Raw genomic sequence first — 19,571 nt, 5'->3', positions numbered from 1 at the left:
GCCCGAAGCATGGCGAGTGAAGCGAGCCCGCGAGGTTATTTTTCGGGTACCTTGTTCGCCCGTAGCTCCTCCCCCTGGTGACGTGTCTCCTCCCCTAGATACGTCAGAAGGTCCCTTCTCCCACTCAGATATAGAATCAACCTTTTTGGTAGATGCCTTTTTAGTGCCTTGTGAGGTGTCTTCAAGCTGACCTGGGGGCGGAGCCACCGAGGAAGCGGAGGCAGTACCAGGATAGGAGAAGAAGGTGGCTGGTGACATAATGGAGAAGAGATCGGGGGTCCGAGCCTGAGGCAGTGTGGTGGCAGGAGCGGGAGGAGGAGCTGGGTGCGACGCAGCGTTATAGGTGAGGGGCACAATGATGGTGCGGAGCCGGCTACACATTCCCTGCACTACCACTGACTCACTGAGCAGAGGATGCAATGTGCGGTCTTTCACCTGACCGCACATCGCTCCTCCGCTCCTCCCGTCCCGTACATGACCGGCACCTCTCTGTGAGTGGATGGCGGGAGGAGGAGCCTGGGAGTGATGCACAGCAGCAGTGCATCGCGTTGTAGGTGAGCCTGGCGCCGGAACCACCAGGGAGTAGGAGGAGGGTCACAATGCTGTGGCTGCGGCTACTGTTAATATACACTGCACGGAGCGGAGGATGCAATGTGCGGTCTTTCATCTGACCGCACATCGCTCCTCCCGTCCAGACCGGCGCCTCTCTACGTTTGGGGGGAGCGAGCTGCCCCCTTGCCCCCCCAGTTCCGACGCCCCTGCCTGCGACTGTATACTTATCCTGTTCAAGGTGGATTCTCTGGCTAAGGACTGCTGTTCGAAGTTGGAGGAGGGGCCTGCGCATGTCACAGACTGGTCAGACATTACATACCCTCCAACATGACCCATTCCATTAGGTACAAAAAGTTATGTTCCTGGACTTCCCTGCCGGTGGCAGTTGCAGAGGTGGGGCTGCAGCACAGTCCCCATGGGAACCACACCAACTGCCAGTGAGTCCTGGCCAGTGATGTTTGCCAGTGTTTGGGGAACAGTTGGTGTGGATCCCCTATTCGAATTTGAACATGGCCAATGGTGAATGGCGATATTACCATCTTCATAAACAATTAGAGTCAATACTATGGACTAGATTAACTATTTTCTTGTGTTTTTCACCCTGAAATGTATAATTGCAATAATATTAAATTGAATTTAATATTGCCATTTTTAATTTTGGGGTTAATTCAATCGAAATTGGCATAAATTTAACCCTAAAGCTAAAAAAAAAAAATTGTTTAAGGAGAGATGCTTTTGATATCTGGAGGGCTTGTACGTGAGGTACAGTAACCACAGGTATTTAAATGTGCATAGATCAATGTGAGATAGACAGTGAGCATGGATGAAGACCATAACTTGATAGAATTTTGCAGCTGTCTAGACTAAGGCAGCCGCATGTCCTAACATGAACATATAGCACTCAGCTCATCTCTCTCGTCAGGTGCAGCATTATCATGTGAGTGACAAACACTAGTGATGTGTGCTGACTGCAATACATGGCTGATTGTACTGCCTGATCCACAAATGTATTATTCAATGTAACAATATGCATAGCCTTATAGTATGAACACTGCAATGCTTGCAATTACTATGAGACCATACTATCTATGATTAAAAAAAACCATTTCAAATGTAAGTGCCACATTTCAAGTATTTTAATAATTTTAATTATTTTAAAATTGTTTTTGAATATTATTTCTGAAAGCAGGGCTGCAACTAAGGGTATATGCGCAGTACCATCGTTGCCTCATTCTATTTGCGTTTAAGTGCAGAGTGTGCAATAAATCAAGCGGACAGAACCTAGCTCCATTGTCTAACATGCAGTAGACCTATTCAAACTAATTGCTGAATAGTTGCTGGAATTAAATGCAAATACTGGGGGTAATTCAGAGTTGATCGCAGCAGCAAATTTGTTAGCAGTTGGGCAAAACCATGTGCACTGCAGGGGGGGCAGATATAACATTTGCAGTGAGAGTTAGATTTGGGTGTGGTGTGTTCAAACCTAAATCTAAATTGCAGTGTAAAAATAAAGCAGCCAGTATTTACCCTGCACAGAAACAAAATAACCCACCCAAATCTATCTCTCTCTGCACATGTTATATCTGCCCCTCCTGCAGTGCACATGGTTTTGCCCAACTGCTAACAAATTTGCTGCTGCGATCAACTCTGAATTATTCCCATTGTACAGATGTTTCTGCATACAGCTGGCGCCTGTACACCATATGTAATATTGATTGGTGTATCCTCAGATTGATGCCACCATCGGTTGGCAGGTGCAATTTCTCCATCTGACTATGGCCCCCTGTGCCTGCGCGTCTGGGAACGCAGCTCCCATAACACACCCATTTAACACACTACCTCCCAGTCACTGCCCAGAAACATCCATCACTTATCAACAACATTTCTGATAGCATATTTCCGATCATATCCTTTGTACACTCTGTGTAACACATGCATCATTGGGGTTCTCATTTTTTCAGATTTTTACACAATTACTTACTGGTCCTACACAAACATACTTACTGTACCTACACAAACATTGGCATTGCTCTGAATTAGGCCCAGTGTGTACTAGAGAAGCAGGAGTGCTACTTTAACCGCACAGGAATTAGTTTTAAACATGGGATGCAGATGAAGCACAACGGAACTTGGCTTTTACAAATGTTGCACATCAAAATGATGAGTGTAATCTAGCAATGTAGTTTTGTCACTCCCAGTTGTTTCGCGAATAAGACGCACATATTGGGGTAGAATGAGGCTTTGTGCAGCCAAGTCGCCTGGGACCTGATGCGCTGAGAAGGGTTGTTTGCCACAACTTGAGCAACAGTGAATTAGGACACATCTGTACATAACATGTAATGTTATCAGCCCTAACGTTATGAACCCTAATAACATTTAATTTTTAATGTGTGTCAAAATAGCCTGTTTACCAGTCTCAGAGGTTTAAAAAAAATTATGTGAATGGACTTGTGCTCTCACAATTGTATTTGTCTTCGCCCTGAATCAATTTTACCAATGCCTGCAAAAATATAACCACATTTGTTGGGGCACCAGTTATAGCACTACTGGGCATATTTCTCAGATGTGGATGGAATGTGATTAAATTGCTTAAACTCGCAATGCAATAATTGAATACATCACAAGAATGTGTCCGTTATCGCATGCAGAGACAGAGTTTGCGAGAAAGCTCGGTCTCGGTGAATCCGCTCAGCACACATCTGGATATTTTTCACAAATATGGGAATGTGCTGCATATGCGCCACTGGGTCCCCCCCCCCACCCTCCTTGCACTTACCCAGTGATCAGTGAGCTCCTATGTGATTCTGGTCATCTTATTTGGTTTCAGTTGCCAGTTTACAGCAGACATCCGATTACCAGGGTCAGTGACCAGAGTCATGGAGGAGCATACTGTCGGTCATGTTTAAAAGAAAAAACTACATTTTTATTTTTATTTTAAATGGTGGTTAGACTGTGGTTTTATTAGACACGTGGCTGATCACAGACGCCTGTTCCGAACTCTGCTCTGCCTGTCAGAGTGTAGAAGTAGCCGGAGTACCAGAGGGAACAGTGGATAACGTTATCTCAAGATTCCGTTATTATCACAAGGCTCACTCCGCTGTTTTTAACAATTTATTTTTAGTAAACCTGAGCAGGTTGTATTTCCCATTACAAGAATAAAAAAAAAAAAGGGAATTAAAGGGCTTGGAGTAGTTTTTTGTTTACAAAAACTGCTCCAAAAGCCCTTTCATACTCGTTTTCACATAATTTTACAAACAATTATATTGCTAAATAGGGCCCCATTGTATATATGATGCACAATGCACTAGTCTAGTGGCTCCCAAACTTTCTTGAATCACGGCACCCTACAGTATCTGCATTTTTTTATGACACTCCTAGGAGAAAATATTAAATTAACTAAATTATGCCTAGCTGTCATCCTTAGGGTCAGTTATGTGGTGGTGTACAGCTGTGCTTCTGATTGTCCACATGTTTTATTATTGCCAGCCACTTGCACTGGTTTTGCCTATCACTTTGACCATGAATCATTTTGGGGTAGATGTATGAAGGGGCAATATCGGGGGGGAAGTAATATCAGCAGATGTTATGTGCACTGACACCGCTTTCCTCATGTATTAATGTGGCGGTGTGTACAAGGTGACGGGAGCTATGCAATGTGCTCATCATTATTGGCACTACTATCTGTAAGATAACGCACCAATGTGCGGGGGAACATAAGAACGATCGATTTAGACAGCTGCAGGTGTCGTTGCCCCATAGGCAGCCACTGTAGGGGCTGCTGTGGCTGCCAGCCCCAAGCTGCGCTATAGTAAGCTAATGCACTGTGGGGCACTGGCAGGGATCCCCCACTCCAGCAAATAAGATGTTTATACATCTTGTCGGTACTTCGTCCTGCTTTGCCTCTTTACCAAGCCCTACAGCGGCATGATGCATGCTGCCTAATACATCTGCCCCTTGATTTGGCCCTGGGCCACCAACCCTAGGTACCCCAGCGAGAGCCTCATGGCATCACACACACAGGTCTATTTACTAAGCCTTGGGAAGATATAAAGTGGATGGAGATAAAGTACCAGCCAATCAGCTCCTAACTGCCATGTCACAGACTGGGTTTGAAAAATGACAGGCGCTGAGTGGCTGGGACTTTATCTCTCTCCACTTTACCTTCATCCAAGACTTAGTAAGTAGAACCCACAGTTTGTGAACCTCTGCACTAGGATAAAGACGTGATACTGAATGCATTTCCATCTTCCCTGAAGTGAGGTCAAATAACCTCCACTACAACAAGCATTGTTTTTTGTGTGTTTTTTTTAATGCCCTTGTGTATGTAACCTAAGGTAAATTAAATTGTAGTTTTGTATTTGTACTCCGATAGCCTAACAACAAATGAAAGCATTGTACTGGATATCTGATGAAGAATGTGAAAGCTATAATTTACATTTTATTATAAACTACAGTTTCTTAACCAGTCGTACTCTCTAATTTAATACACAATCTAGGATTTAGCCATGTGAACAGACTGAAAATGACTTTAGACTTTTGATAACTATTGAGAGGTTAGATACACTACAGAGTAATACTGTATTTATCTAGTACCTAGTTTTTTATGGCCCATAATTGTTTTTTTTTTTTGTTTTGTTTTTGTTTTTTTAAAGCTTCAGCCTATTTCATTATCAGTTCAGTTTCAACCATAATTAGATAATTAATGCTAGAAAAGAGCTAAATGAAGCCCTTTTGAAGCAAGAATAAGATATCCATATCTAAAAATAGCTGGATGAATGCAGCAATCCACTCTTTTCTGCAACTGAAATGAAGTCTGCTGGGTAAGTGCAACCACAAAGTAGCAGTTTTCAAATTAGTATAATTGTCTCTTTTATTGTATTCTCCATGTATATTGGATTTAAAGGGAGAATATATCCCAGAGTTCCAGAAGTTGAAATTGAACTGAACTTGGAACAGGTGTTTGCTTCAGTGTCGGGTACAATTCTTTTCAAGGTCATGCAGAGCATATAAAAGATAGTGGGCCTGACTCCGATGTGGTTGGAGGTGCTATTATTGCTGCTAACATGAAAGCAGCCACGATAGCACTGATATGTTAATGCATCAGGACGCGTCACACACCTAACACACAATGTAAATTGTCTCGTACTAGTCCAATGTATCTCATGGGGTAAACTTTGGTGAAAAATTCTGATGCAGTATTTTATGCTTGCTTAAACCATTTTATAAGACTGACAGAAGGACATTCTGACTGATGAGGGTTAAACCCTGAAGCATTTTATTGGTCCTTGTATGAGGTTATGGTTTCAGGCAAATTGGGGAGCTAGCAAAGGGGGAGGATTTGGTGAAGAGGCTCTATATTTCATACTGTGTTACTGCCTGAGGACAACACCACCGTCCATCACTTGTCGGCCCCCCATCACCCCCCCCCCCCCCCACACACACACACACACACACACACGCGCGCATACCTTGTTCTGGCATGAAGGGAGCGAGTGTCAGATCAGAGATTAACAGTTCAAGATTGTTTCGCACTGGCTAGTAGTACACAGCTGGTATATGCCATTAAGAAGTTTAATATAACATTTGCAGGTGTAATATTACAGTGGAAAGAAATGCTGGTACAAAAAAAACCTTGTGGTATGTTAGCATGAACAGTCTTTCTCATTTAAGTATTTACTACCAGTTATACATATAGCGCACACATAATCCGCAGTGCTTTACGGAGAGAATATTTGGCCGTTCACGTCACTCCCTGCCCCAGAGGAGCTTACAATCTAAATTTCCTAGCACATATACTGTACACATGCGCGCAAGGGTTAATTTTGTGGGGAGCCAATTAACCTATCAGTATATTTTTGGATTGTGGGAGGAAACCGGAGTACCCGGGGGGAAACTCATGCAAGCACGGGGAGAATATACAAACTCCACACAGCTAGGGACATGGTGGGAATCGAACCCATGACCTCAGTGCTTTGAGGCAGTAATGCTATCCATCATACCGTCCGTGAGGCCTGATACAGAGATGGACGCATGTGCCCGTTTTCGGGAAAGCTGCATTACTGATCCGAGCTGCATCTTAGGATGCAGTATCGGATCATCTCTGACACTATCAGCCAGCTGCCTGACCAATGGGGTTGTGCAAGCTGCCCACGCAGGACCTTCCAAGAGGCCAGAAAATCGCCGTCCTCTGACAAAGATGATGGACTCATCCATCCATGCAACGGAGGTGACATGCCAACGTTTGGAGAAACAGAGGCTGTCGCTGCCCCCTCCACAACCTCCAAACAGCAGCAGACTTTAAATCACTGACAGTCAGTCTCCTGCCATCCTGCGTCCTGTGTCACAGGACCCATTCGTGCATACGCAGAACAGGTCCTGCGCACGCACAAGTACTGACTATCTGTACATTGGGGTGCAGGACAGCCATCCGTCCACATCTGAATCAGGCCCATTGTCACATACAGTAAATAGTAAGAAAACACTGCTGCAATATTCTGTACTATATAATTTGTACAACTTTATTTATGTAAGTAGTAAAATCAAATATAACCGTTAAAAAAGAAGGAAGTGTAGCAGGAGATTGTTTAAAAAATTGTTTAAAAAACAATCGTATTTAATATTTCTTATGGTTTGGCTTATTAGGAAGTACATTTATTAAAGAGTAAACCACCAGCAGTGCGTTACTAACTGTGCAGCTGTGGTCATGGTGACATGTAGCATGGCTAAATATTACCTTGCTGTATTAAAAGCCTTGGCATCTAAAATCATTGCAAACTTAAGTACTGCGTCACTTATGGGAATGGGACATGTTCACTTTGCAAGTGTGAAAGCAAGTTTAAGAATATCTAACAAGAATACTGACAGTGCATGACATAAAAGCCACTATACGGCCTGATAGAAATGGGTGGTCTTCAGGTTGCCGGCTGTCGGGATCCCGGTGCACAGTATACCGGCGCCAGAATCCCGACAGCCGGCATACCGACACTTTTTCTCCCTTGTGGGGGTCCACGAACCCCCTGGAGGGAGAATAAATAGCATGGCAAGCGCAGCGAGCCCGCAAGTGGCTCATTTGCGCTCGCCACGCTGTCGGTATGCTGGCGGTCGGGCTTCCGGCGCCGGGAGCCCGGCCGCCGGCTTACCATACCACACCCGATAGAAATAGAGCGTGGATTGGTGAAACCTGGGTTGTTTCTAGACAACATATAAAGGAGAACAAAAAAGTACTGTATAGTAGGCGCACATAGAAGACTCATTTTTTAAAACTTTACTTTTATTATCGTCATTATGTAATATCTTGTGATAATAAATCACAGTTGTGTTGGGTAGAACAGCGAAAATTAGAGGTTAAAATCAGACTAACAGACATACAAATATGTGCTTAAGAAATTAAAGAGTGTAATAAAGATTTAAAAAGCAATCTCCACTTGTTGTTACTGTCTTGCTTGTGGTATTGACTGCGTCAAGATGACTTGATTCAAAGTTCAGCGTTAATTTGGACAGAATGGATATTTTATTAATCTCTATTTAAATACATATGTGAAAATACTCAGAACCTAGACTGTCAAATGACAGGTTAAATCAATTTTTAGTCCTAATTCCCATAATTATAAGGCTACATTTCTATATAGGAATAATTTTACTGAGTGTAAGGGGATTGATGCTTATTAAATAACAAAAGAACCAATGAATAAAATATGAGTGTGCAGATACGTCACTTTTTGTCTACTTCTGGGGTCATTCCGAGTTGATCGTAGCCGTGCTAAATTTAGCACAGCTACGATCGTAAACTCAGACATGCGGGGGGACGCCCAGCACAGGGCTAGCCCGCCCCGCATGTCAGTGCCGCCCCCCCCCCCCCCCCCTGCACAAATACAAAAGCATTGCACAGCGGTGATGCCTTTGTATTTGACGAGTAACTCCCGGCCAGCGCCGCTCTTGCGGCTGGCCGGGAGTTGCTCGTCGCTCCCGGCCAGCGACCGCCTTTGTCTCAGAGCCGATCGCTAGTTAACGAAAGCTGCCATGCGCCGGCGCACTACGGCACCGGCGCATGCGCAGTTCCGACCCGACCGCTGCGCTGCGACAAACTGCAGCGAGCGATCAGGTCGGAATGACCCTCTTTATTTCTAGACAATTTGGCTCTAAGTGCGAACTCTAAAAAAAAAAAAATGCACCCCCCCCCATATACATATAAAAAATTGACATTTGCATGTGACCCCCAAAAGGGTGTGTGGCCTTGCTGTAACGGGCGTGGCTTTGCTGCAGTGGGTGTAGCCTTGCAGGAAAAGGGTACTTTTCACCGACATAGTGTCCCTTACACCATATTATGCCCACCCCTCCACTGTAATGCTCCCGACTAGGGAGGCCAATCCCGGGCCGTTTTTTCAATCCCGGGATTCGGGATTGAAAAACGATCAATCCCGGGATTGCAGTAGGGATCAGTGAAGAAGGGTGTAGGGAGCAGCGCTGGAGGGTAGGTGTTGGTGCGGGAGGGTGTAGGTAGCGGCGGGGAAGGGAGGGAGGGTGTAGGTAGCAGTGCAGGAGGGTGTAGGTAGCTGGGCGGGAGGGTGTAGGTAGCGGTGCGGAGGGTGTAGGTAGCTGGGCGGGAGGGTGTAGGTAGCTGGGCGGGAGGGTGTAGGTAGCGGTGCGGAGGGTGTAGGTAGCTGGGCGGGAGGGTGTAGGTAGCTGGGCGGGAGGTTGTACAGTAGGTAGCGGGGAGGGTTTGTAGCGGCGCGGGAGGGAGGGTGGGTGTAAGTACCACTTACTATTAGGTGGGCGCCAGCCATGGACACACTGAACGTGGCGGCATTTCAAATGAAGCGCCGGCCGCCAGCCAACCAGAGCTGGCGGACCAGCAGCCAGTCAGGGAAGCGGCTGCAGCAGTCGCTCCTGATTGGCTGCCACGGCAGCTTCCCTGATTGGCTGCCGGTCCGCCAGCTCTGATTGGCTGGCGGCCGGCGCCACATTTGAAGTGCCGCCGCGTTCAGCGTTCGTCTATGGCTGCCGCCCGCCTAAGTGTAAGTAGTATTACTTACACACACTCCCTCCCGCACATGCGCAGTGTAATCCCGTGAATCCCGGGATTGGATGCTCCAATCCCGGGATTCAAATCCCGGCATTTTTGGGCCCAAATCCCGGGATCCCGCTCATCCCGATCCCGGGATTGGCCTCCCTACTCCCGACACTATAATATGCCCCCACATGCCCCTGTCCCCATATTATGCCCCCACTGTAATGCCCCTGACACCATATTCGCCCCCACATGCCACTGTCACCATATTATGCCCCCACTGTAATGCCACAGTACCTTGCTCTCCGCAGTCCCCAGGCACTGTTCGTGCCTGCTCCCAGTATTGAAAATTACCTTCTCAAAATGTCTGCCGCCTCCTCTAGTATTCTTAAAAACTGTCTTCTATGAGGTGGTGGCCATTTTGGGAGGGACATTTTCATTATTATTCCAGACTGAATACTGTAACATTCAATTGCGTTGCCGTGGTGCCTTGTGCGATCGCCCGGCCCAAGAAACGCACTGGGTGAAACCCCTGGTAGATGTTTGGCCCCTGTTTTAATGGCCCTTATTAACTGGTCAACAGGTCCCAAAGATTGAATTGATTAAAAATAAAACAAATAGCAAAATTTATTTTAGTTCTTTAATCTAACCCCTTACTTAGATTGTAATACTACATCTAGATAAGCTGTAAAATTTTTGAGTTGTAAAAATACTTATTACTTAAATAATAATTTTTGTCTTTCGGAATATATTTGTACATTGTGCATGCCTTGATAACGTGTCCTTTGCCTGGACCCTATGATGTAATGTGTTTCCTGATACAGTGCATCTCCAGCTATTATATGATCACCTCTTTTTCTTATTTGGCTGACAATAACTAGGCTAGTCAATCGTATATAGGAGCCTGGTATAACCACTGTAGTTCACAATGGGTTGTGGTACGGTAAGCAGCATTTATAACAGTGTAGTAATAAATAGACTCCTAGGTAAAGTTTATTTGGTTCTATTATAATAAACGTTGGTGGCTTGTTATTTATAATCTGATGCTGTTTTAAGCATTGAACATGTTAATTCTGAAGTTGACTTATTGGTGTGCACAATGTCCCTGAAGAATGAGACTTCCAAATGAAAACAACCATTGCGTTTATTCACTCACTATTTATTTGAAACTGCATTTAAAGGAAGTACAGGGGAAGCTCCACAGGAACAGATATGAGTAGTATATTATTATTCTGGCAGCTGACTTGTACCCTTGTAATTAAGGCAGAGATATTACAGAGGATTTCTTTCACAGAGAATGTACACATGAAGTATTGTGTGCCATCTCTCATTGCTTTATTCCTGGAATATTTCTTTCCACATTTTTATCTTCTGATTTTTATTTATGTTTTAAAAAAAAAAAAAAAAAGCATGAGTAAATCACCTGACATTGGATTTTCAAAGAAACATAATAATGCTTCGTAATGACGCACACACAAGCAATATATGAAGAAACGCAACTTGGTGTCATGTGCAGTGTCATTAAAGTTGGCATTTGCTGGTGATTTTGTGGTTGTAAACAGAAAAATAAACAAGCACCACGTAGCATATATGGATAACCACTGGATTACCTGTGCTACCCTGCTGAAAGCAGTAAAGTAATCAGAAACTTTACATTCAAAGTGAATATTCCGACAACCTGTATGTGGCCACGACAATTCCAATGTCAGTATGCGGACACTGTTATAATGTTAATTAAAGCATTTTAACCATTTCGCAATGGCAGTATCACTTCAAACATGAATGAAAAGCATTGTGTTTAAAGTGATACTGCCGTCATGGTCAGACGGACTGACTGTATCCCATACAAACCATATAAATTTAATAGATTAATTGTAAGCCCTTAAAATAAAGTACATTTAATTTTGTTCTTCCCAAAGTAACATAAAACCCTGAGAATGAATGGTTGTTGCTTTTAGCTGGTGAAGACCCTCTTCTTTTCAGTGACCAACAAGGTTTTAGCTGGTGACGACAATCTTCTTTTCTCTGGCTGGGTCCACAGGATTATCCACAGAATAACATTGGGATATTGTCGAGCGACAGCGAAAATGGCAACCAACACGGTCACGAGCTTTCTGGCCTCCCAGGATGCATTGGGGCCTCCACTATATAGTCCCGCCCACTGACTCAGTCAGATCAGTTTTTTGCTTGGTGCGGCAGGAAGCCGCATGGTCACAGGGCTGCTGTGAGAGCAGCCTGAAGCTTTTATTATTTTATTTTTATAGACTTACTATAATGTTTTTTTGAGCGACTTCTCTTAACAGCGTCTTAAACGCATACTAGAAAGAGTCGCTCCAACAACTCCCCACCGGGTCGCAACAACGCTTACCTTCGGGTATCAGTGCTGTCTCGACGGGCGTCTGTGTCGGATGTTCTAGCAGGCCCAGCAGACGTAACCAGGCTGTGGCCGGAGCATGGGGAGACGGTGAGTCTATGGACTTCCTCTTACTAGAGGGGTCAGGACACAGCTACACTGATTTGGTGGAGACTACAAAAAGTGTGTTAATGCGCCGAACATCTCGAGTGTGACAGCGCTACACTCCGGGGATCATAGGCGCCAGGACTAGGTAGAGGCCGCGATCCTGGGAGTTTAAGTCAACAGGGGGATTCAGACGCTCTCCTGGCCGCCCCTCCTCCGAGTTCATGGCCAGTTCCCGCGTGTCTCTCGTTTCATGAACTAAATGACCTCACTTCCGGCTCAGACGCTACCACGAGGGTACTCGGTCGCAGCTTAGACGCTGCGGTTGTGTACACTGGAGATAAACCCGCCAGGCCGAGTCGCAGGCCTTAGCGTCTGCATACACGTGGAAGTCGCTCAGCGTCCGTGTCCGTTGGTGAGCGTCCGTGTCCGTTATCAGTTATCAAGAGCGGCAGTGTACACCAGTAGCGTCTGAATCCACTCAGCGTCTTACGAGCGTATTTGCTTGGATATGGAAGTGTGGTGAGTCTCCCTGTATCCCGCTCTACGGAGGCAGGGTATACAGTACTAAAAATTCTCTCTACTTCTTAGTATGCATTGTTAATTTCTCTAACGTCCTAGTGGATGCTGGGGACTCCGTCAGGACCATGGGGAATAGCGGCTCCGCAGGAGACAGGGCACAAAAGCAAGCTTTTAGGATCACATGGTGTGTACTGGCTCCTCCCCCTATGACCCTCCTCCAAGCCTCAGTTAGGTTTTTGTGCCCGGCCGAGAAGGGTGCAATCTAGGTGGCTCTCTTAAAGAGTTACTTAGAAAAAGTTTTTAGGTTCTTTAGTTTCAGTGAGTACTGCTGGCAACAGGCTCACTGCATCGAGGGACTTAGGGGAGAGATTTTCAACTCACCTGCGTGCAGGATGGATTGGATTCTTAGGCTACTGGACATAGCTCCAGAGGGAGTCGGAACACAGGGCTCGCCCTGGGGTTCGTCCCGGAGCCGCGCCGCCGACCCCCCTTGCAGACGCTGAAGATGAAGAGGTCCGGAACCAGGCGGCAGAAGACTCTCAGTCTTCATCAGGTAGCGCACAGCACTGCAGCTGTGCGCCATTGTTGTCAGCACACTTCACACAGCGGTCACGGAGGGTGCAGGGCGCTGGGGGGGGGGCGCCCTGGGCAGCAATGTATAATACCTGTATGGCGAAAAATACATCACATATAGCCCTTGAGGCTATATGGATGTATTTAACCCCTGCCAGATATCTAAAACTCCGGAGAAGAAGCCCGCCGAAAAGGGGGCGGGGCCTATTCTCCTCAGCACACAGCGCCATTTTCCCTCACAGAAAGGCTGGTGGGAAGGCTCCCATGCTCTCCCCTGCACTGCACTACAGAAACAGGGTTAAAACAGAGAGGGGGGGCACTGATTTGGCGATATGTATATATATTAAAATGCTATAAGGGAGGAACACTTATATAAAGGTTGTCCCTGGATAATTAAAGCGTTTTGGTGTGTGCTGGCAAACTCTCCCTCTGTCTCCCCAAAGGGCTAGTGGGTCCTGTCCTCTATCAGAGCATTCCCTATGTGTGTGCTGTATGTCGGTACGTGTGTGTCGACATGTATGAGGAAAATATTGGTGAGGAGGCGGAGCAAATTGCCTGTAATGGTGATGTCACTCTCTAAGGAGTCGACACCGGAATGGATGGCTTATTTATGGAAATTACGTGACAATGTCAACACGCTGCAAGCCGGTTGACGACATGAGAGAGCCGGCGAACAAATTAGTATCTGTCCAGGCGTCTCAAACACCGTCAGGGGCGGTAAAATGCCCATTTACCTCAGTCGGTCGACACAGACACTGATTTCAGTGTCGACGGTGAAGAAACAAACGTATTTTCTTTTAGGGCCACACGTAAGGGCAATGAAGGAGGTGTTACATATTTCTGATACTCCAAGTACCACAAAAAAGGGTATTATGTGTGAGGTGAAAAAACTACCTGTAGTTTTTCCTGAATCAGATAAATTAAATGAAGTGTGTGATGATGCGTGGGTTTCCCCCGATAGAAAATTATTGGCGGTATACCCTTTCCCGCCAGAAGTTAAGGCGCGGTGGGAAACACCCCTCAGGGTGGATAAGGCGCTCACACGCTTATCAGAACAAGTGGCGGTACCATCTACGGATAGGGCCGTACTTAAGGAGCCAGCTGATAGGAGGCTGAAAAATATCCTAAAAAGTATACACACACATGCTGGTGTTATACTGCGACCAGCGATCGCCTCAGCCTGGATGTGCAGAGCTGAGGTGGCTTGGTCGGATTCCCTGACTAAAAATATTGATACCTTTGACAGGGACAGTATTTTATTGACTATAGAGCATTTAAAGGATGCATTTCTATATATGCGAGATGCGCAGAGGGATATTTGCACTCTGGCATCAAGAGTAAATGCGATGTCCATATCTGCAAGAAGATGTTTATGGACACGACAGTGGTCAGGTGATGCAGATTCCAAACGGCACAAAGATGTATTGCCGTATAAAGGGGAGGAGTTATTTGGGGTCGGTCCATGGGACCTGGTGGCCAGGGCAACTGCTGGAAAATCCACCGTTTTTTACCCTAAGTCACATCTCTGCAGAAAAAGACACCGTCTTTTCAGCCTCAGTCCTTTAGTCCCTATAAGAGTCATATCTGCCCAGGGATAGAGGAAAGGGAAGAAGACTGCAGCAGGCAGCCCATTCCCAGGAACAGAAGCCCTCCACCGCTTCTACCAAGTTCTCAGCATGACGCTGGGACCGTACAGGACCCCTGGATCCTACAAGTAGTATCCAAGGGGTACAGATTGGAATGTCGAGAGGTTTCCCCCCTCGCAGGTTCCTGTAGTCTGCTGTACCAATGTCTCCCTCCGACAGGGAGGCAGTATTGAAAACAATTCACAAGCTGTATTCCCAGCAGGTGATAATAAATTTACCCCTCCGACAACAAGGAAAGGGGTATTACTCCACACTATATGGTGGTACTGAAGGCTAGGTGAGACCTATTCTAAATCTGAAAAATTTGAACACTTACAAGGGTTCAAATCCAGATGGAGTCACTCAGAGCAGTGATAGCAAAGAACAAGGGGACTATATGGTGTCCCGGGACATCAGGGATGCTTACCTCCATGTCCCAAAATTTGCCTTTTCTCACCAAGGGTACCTCAGGTTCGTGGTACAGAACTGTCACTATCAGTTTCAAGACGATGCCGTTGGATTGTCCAAGGCACCCCGGGTCCTTACCAAGGTAATGACCGAAAGGAGGATTCGTCTTCAAAGAAAATGGACGACCTCCTGATAAGAACAAGGTCCAGAGAACAGTTGGAGGTCGGAGTAGCACTATCTCAAGTAGTTCTACGACAGCACGGGTGGATTCTAAATATTCCAAAACCGCAGTTGTTCCGACGACACGTCTGCTGGTCCTAGGGATGATTCTGGACACAGTCCAGGAAAAGGTGTTTCTCCCAGAGGAGAAAGCCAGGGAGTTATCCGAGCTAATCGGGATCCTCCTAAAACCAGGAAAAGTGTCAGTGCATCATTGCACAAGAGTCCTGGTAAAAATGGTGGCTTATTACGAAGCGCTTCCATTCGGCAGATTTCACGCAAGAACTCTTCAGTGGGATCTGCTGGACAAATGGTCCGGATCGCATCTTCAGATGCATCAGCGGATAACCCTATATCCAAGGACAAGGGTGTCTCTCCTGTGGTGATTACAGAGTGCTCATCTTCTAGAGGGCCGCAGATTCGGCATTCAGGATTGGATGCTCGTGACCACGGAGGCCAGCCTGAGAGGCTGGGGAGCAGTCACACAAGGAGTGTGATCAAGTCTGGAGAATTCTCTCCACATAAAATATACTGGAGCTAAGAGCGAATTTATAATGCTCTAAGCTTAGCAAGACCTCTGCTTCAAGGTCAGCCGGTATTGATCCAGTGGGATAACATCACGGCAGTCGCCCACGTAAACAGAAAGGGCGGCACAAGAAGCAGGAGGGCAGTGGCAAAACTGCAAGGATTTTTCGCTAGGCGGAAAATCATGTGATAGCACTGTCAGCAGTGTTCATTCCGGGAGTGGACGACTGGGAAGCAGACTTCCTCAGCAGGCACGACCTCCACCCGGGAGAGTGGGAACTTCATCGGGAAGTTTTCCGCATGATTGTGAACCGTTGGGAAAGACCAAAGGTGGACATGATGGCGTCCCGCCCGAACAAAAAAAAATGGGACAGGTATTGCGCCAGGTCACGAGACCTTCAGGCGATAGCTGTGGACGTCCTGGTAACACCGTGGGTGTAACAGTCGGTGTATGTGTTCCCTCCTCTGCTTCTCATAACCAAGGTATTGAGAATTATAAGACATAGAGGAGTAAGAACTATACTCGTGGCTCCGGATTGGCCAAGAGGGACTTGGTAACCGGAACTTCAAGAGATGCTCACAGAGGACTAATGGCCTCGGGAGCTAAGAAGGGATTTGCTTTCAGCAAGTACCATGTCTGTTCCAAGAGGAACCGTGGCATCGGCCTTTAAGAAAGGACCTGCTCCAGCAGGGACCTTGTCTGTTCCAAGACTTACCGCGACTGCGTTTGACGGCATGGCGGTTTGAACGCCGGATCCTAAGGGAAAAGGCATTCCGGAAGAGGTCATACCTACCCTGGTCAAAGCCAGGAAGGAGGTGACCGCACAACGTTATCACCACATGTGGTAAAAATATGTTGCGTGGGTGAGGCCAGGAGGGCCCCACGAAAAAATTTCAACTAGGTCGATTTCTGCACTTCCTGCAAACAGGAGTGTCTATGAGCCTCAAATTGGGGTCCATTAAGGTTCAAGTTTCGGCCCTATAGATTTTCTTCCAGAAAGAATTGGCTTCAGTTCCTGAAGTCCAGACGTTTGTCAAGGGAGTATTGCATATACAGCCCTTGTGTGCCTCCAGTGGCACCGTGGGATCTCAACGTAGTGTTGGGATTCCTCAAATCATATTGGTTTGAACCACTCAAATCTGTGGATTTGAAATATCTCACATGGAAAGTGACCATGCTGTTGGCCCTGGCCTCGGCCAGGCGATTGTCAAAATTGGCGGCTTTGTCTTACAAAAGCCCATACAGTATTTGATTTTCCATTCGGACAGGGCAGAACTGCGGACTCGTCCCCAGTTTCTTCCTAAGGTGGTGTCAGCGTTTCACCTGAAACAACCTATTGTGGTGCCTGCGGCTACTAGGGACTTGGAGGACTCCAAGTTGCTAGACGTTGTCAGGGCCCTGAAAATATATATATATATATATATATATAATTCCGGGACGGCTGGAGTCAGAAAGTCTGACTTGCTGTTTATATTGTAGGCACCCAAAAAGCTGGGTGCTCCTGCTTCTAAGCAGACTATTGCTCGTTGGATTTGTAGTACAATTCAGCTTGCACATTCTGTGGCAGGCCTGCCACAGCCAAAATCTGTAAATGCCCATTCCACAAGGAAGGTGGGCTCATCTTGGGCGGCTGCCCGAGGGGTCTCGGCTTTACAACTTGTCCGAGCAGCTACTTGGTCAGGGGCAAACACGTTTGCTAAATTCTACAAATTTGATACCCTGGCTGAGGAGGACCTGGAGTTCTCTCATTCGGTGCTGCAGAGTCATCCGCACTCTCCCGCCCGTTTGGGAGCTTTGGTATAATCCCCATGGTCCTGACGGAGTCCCCAGCATCCACTAGGACGTTAGAGAAAATAAGATTTTACTTACCGATAAATCTATTTCTCATAGTCCGTAGTGGATGCTGGGCGCCCATCCCAAGTGCGGAGTGTCTGCATTACTTGTACATAGTTATTGTTAAAAAAAAAAAAATCGGGTTATTATTGTTGTGAGCCATCTTTTTTAGAGGCTACTTCATTGTTATCATACTGTTAACTGGGTTCAAATCACAAGTTGTACGGTGTGATTGGTGTGGCTGGTATGAGTCTTACCCGGGATTCAAGATCCTTCCTTATTGTGTACGCTCGTCCGGGCACAGTACCTAACTGAGGCTTGGAGGAGGGTCATAGGGGGAGGAGCCAGTACACACCATGTGATCCTAAAAGCTTGCTTTTGTGCCCTGTCTCCTGCGGAGCCGCTATTCCCCATGGTCCTGACGGAGTCCCCAGCATCCACTACGGACTATGAGAAATAGATTTATCGGTAAGTAAAATCTTATTTTTTAGTACCTATTGCATATGAGACCTGTATATTACTGTGTTTTCTGCATGCCATGTTGAAAAAAAGAACCAGTTGAAACAGAAGTACAATTTTCCTACTTATGTATAAGTTGTTATGGAGGTTGTATTCTCATATGGCAATGTCTAATGCTTTAACATGTGACTGACTGCTAGTATGTGTGCTGACTTTTCTGTGTAATGTCAGTCCTGTTCTGACCCTCAAATCAGGTGCACTGTGGTCAGATTGATCTCACCTCTATATACTGACATATAGGGTGATTTTCAGTCACAGATTGTGTAGTCAATAACAGGTTAATACCATGTCTGTGAGCGGCAAAAGTGATGAGGAGAATTTATCAAGCACTCCTACAGCCCTAACATGCTTATCTTGTAAGTCAGGGGTAATTGATATGAATCAATTGGTCACTTATGATGGTTTGTGTGCAAACTGTTTCGCTTTTCAGCGAAGTAAAAAACAGGAATTGGTTCAACCACCAACAGAGCCACCATGGAATATGTTTGCAAAGACTCTGTCTTCAATAGCGGACAGGTTAGCTCCGGTAGCACCACCTCAAGGGTTAGGTTACACTATGAACCCATACATGCAGCTCCCTTCCTATGGTTTGGTTCCAGTAGCTTCTACAAGCAACCAAGGGGCAGGTAAGACTAAGACAGATGCGTCTGTGTGGCAGACTACACAAGATGATACATCGGATAATGATGATACAATAGATTCAACTCCGTATGATGATCAGTCGCAGAGCTTTAGTTCAGAAGATGTAGCTGAACTTATTAATGCTGTAAAGGCTGTTCTCTCGTTGGAAGAACCAGCCAAGACAGTGTTAAAAGCAAAAGCACCTGTATTTAAACAAACAAAATCAGTGAAAGCTGAATTCCCAGCGTCAGATGAGCTGACGGAAATGATGGATGAGTCTTGGGCAGCGCCCAGTAAAAAGTATAAGATTCCTAAGAGATGGGATTCTTATTATCCATTTCCTGCTGTGGATTGTTCGAAAAGATAAGTTCCTCCAAAAGTAGATGCACATGTTCTGCGACTTGTGCATAAATCTGCTTTACCACTGTCATCTACCTCATTGAATGATGTCACAGACTGAAGGGTAGAGAGCCTGTTGAAAAATATTTTTTCTCTAGTAGGAGCAGTGGTAAGACCTGCTATGGCTTCGGCCTGGGTCGCAAAGGCAATGGGCGAATGGATAGAGGAACTAGAGAATGACATCCCTTCTCCTACTAGGGAGCAAGAGGATCGTTTTTGCCGGTTAAGACAATCTGCCCAGTATTTGGAAGAAGCAGCAATTGATGTAGGCACAGTTGCTTCTAAAGCTTCAGCCTTGACAGTAGTCGC

General features: G+C 46.0%; 1 protein-coding gene across 2 annotated transcripts in view; it reads left to right on the top strand.

The window, feature by feature from the left end:
- Positions 1-19,571, top strand: part of ARHGAP6 (Rho GTPase activating protein 6) — a 401,534-nt gene that overhangs the window by 175,196 nt on the left and 206,767 nt on the right. The window lies entirely within an intron of this gene.

The sequence above is a fragment of the Pseudophryne corroboree genome, chromosome 2 (genome assembly GCF_028390025.1).
Source record: "Pseudophryne corroboree isolate aPseCor3 chromosome 2, aPseCor3.hap2, whole genome shotgun sequence".
Lineage (NCBI taxonomy): Eukaryota > Metazoa > Chordata > Amphibia > Anura > Myobatrachidae > Pseudophryne > Pseudophryne corroboree.
Note: the sequence above shows the minus strand (reverse complement) of the source record. Positions and strands in the feature narration are given on the sequence as shown.